The sequence below is a fragment of the Babylonia areolata genome, chromosome 17 (genome assembly GCF_041734735.1).
Source record: "Babylonia areolata isolate BAREFJ2019XMU chromosome 17, ASM4173473v1, whole genome shotgun sequence".
NCBI lineage: Eukaryota > Metazoa > Mollusca > Gastropoda > Neogastropoda > Buccinidae > Babylonia > Babylonia areolata.
Genome location: NC_134892.1, coordinates 6,010,319 through 6,012,818, shown reverse-complemented (window position 1 = coordinate 6,012,818; position 2,500 = coordinate 6,010,319).

The window sequence follows — 2,500 nt, the reverse complement described above, 5'->3', positions numbered from 1 at the left end:
GACTTGTTGATCCTTTGTACATCGTGTCCACACATCATGTAACGACTGATGACTTAATATTGTTTTAAATCAAACACACTGATTGCTTTACATTTGTTGATCCTTTGCACGTCGTGTCCACACTGCACGTAACGTCTGATGACTTAATGTTGTTTAAAATCAAACACACTGATTGCTTTACATTTGTTGATCCTTTGTACATCGTGTCCACACATCATGTAACGACTGATGACTTAATATTGTTTTAAATCAAACACACTGATTGCTTTACATTTGTTGATCCTTTACACAACTTATATAACTTTCATTAACTCACTCAGTACGGCCAGTCCTCTCTTCTCCTCAACACAGACCCCTCGGATGTCCAGTGGGTGTCTGAATGACCCAACCTTTAGCTTCCGTCGTCAGAATTGTGGTATTCTTTGTCAACATTCACCTCTTCAGTATAAGAGCTTTCCGCTTGCAATATTTTGATGGTGGTAATTGGGGTGAAACGCTGTTAACGTCGTCTCTTTCGCCGTTCGTATGGAAAGAGTTAATGATTTGACGTGCTTCATCAAACGGACTTGGAAGTTTCTCTGTTTCTTGTGCCTTTTTATAGAATGAATTCCTGTTTCGTTCACTTCAGCTTTTAAAAAAAAAAAATTCTTTATAAGCCTTGTGTCAGTAAATGCAGGAAGAAAGAAAAGTATTTCTTTTATTCCTTCAATGTAAAGAAGAAGAAGAAAGAAGGAAAGTTGAAAAAGAAAAGAAAAAAAAGACAAGAAAAAAAAAGACACAAGATGGACAAAATTTCACAGCCACATACCGGCGACACAGACATCGGGCAGATGCAGTTATACAGCATGAAGAGACACACACACAAAACAGCACGACATTGACACACTGAGGAAGATAAGGGTTAAAACAAAACAACCCCCCAAAAGATGGTCAGTCAGTAACATTGGCATCCACACACACTAGTGTCTTCAAAACGTTTCTCAACACAAAGACAACAGTACGTTTTATGTGAGGAGGGAGGATGGGGGAGGGGGCGGGGGGGGGGGGGGGGGGGGGGGGGGTGGGAGAGAGAGAGAGAGAGAGAGAGAGAGAGAGAGAGAGAGGGAAGGGGGCGAGGAAGAAGGGGTGAGGGGGGGAACAAGGGGGGGGGGGGAGGGGTGTGCAGGAAAGGGAATTGTGTGGTGGTGGTGGTGGTGGTGGTGGTAAGGGGAATCACGAGGAAGTATTAATGAACTTTGTAGCGTATCACTTTGACTCTCTACTTTAGTACTATTCAAAACAACCAAACAGACAACGAAGGAATAAACAAACGAACAAACACACCCACCAACCAACCAAGAAACATCCTTTCTCCTTTACACGAGTTCTACTGTTCAATTGTGAACCAGCTTTTGTAACTCATCACACCTGTAACCCACTGACAAAACACAACTTTTTTTTTTCTTGTTGTTGTCTCGTTCGTCATTTATCAGATGGATTACCCCGTCTCCTCGACGAAGGCGGCAGTACGTCGCAGGTCCTCCAGTCCTCCGTAGAGCTTGCGGGCCGCTGGGATTGGGTCGGGCCAGGTTTTTTCTCGGAGCGCTTGGTGGAGCGGGCATGACTGCAGCAGATGTTCATTGTTGTTGTTGTTGTTTTTTTTAACATGGCATCCCATTTGCGTTTAAGGTGCAGTTTCAGATTCAATGAGGCGTCAAAGTGAGCGGACGCATCCATATGCGCTGCAGCTGAGGGTTCTTTCATTTCTGTCTTGTATCAAACATCGGGTTCAGTTTGAATGCATTAGCTGGAGTGAAGTCAACATTGCACGTTTACTTAATAATAATTTAAAAAGAAAAGAAAACAACAAGAACAAACACACACACACACACACACACACACACACACACACACACACACACACACACAAAACCCCCCAAAAACACGCACACAAAAAACACACATAGAATATTGGACCTGGCTTTGAAAGGCCTCTGATCTGACGTAATAAGGAATTTTGCCAATTTCTTGTCAAATATAGGACGAAATATCCAGAGAGCTTGTTTCTCAAGCTCTGACATCTCACGAAACATTCGCATCGCCGCAGACTTTCATCGGCAACAACAACAACAACAAACAAACAAACAAAAACACATAAAAAAATCCCCCGAAGAGATAACAATGAATTTTGCCCATTTACTCCCAAATATGTGACACCCCCGCCCCTCTCCCTCCCCCCAACCTCCCCCCCCCCGCCCCAAAACACACACACACAATAAAAAAACCCACACACAAAATCACACACACAAAAAAAAAACAACGAACGAACAACAACCACAACAAAGATCGTTTTCGAAGCTCCAGCATATCACTGTACATTTAAATCATTGCAGGCCTTTTCTAAACAAGCAAACAAACAGACAAACAACAACTACAATAATAACAACAAAAAACAACTATTTAAAAAAAAAAAGGTCGAATAAAACAAAATCCGTTACATTGCCCCCAATCCAGACCAGCG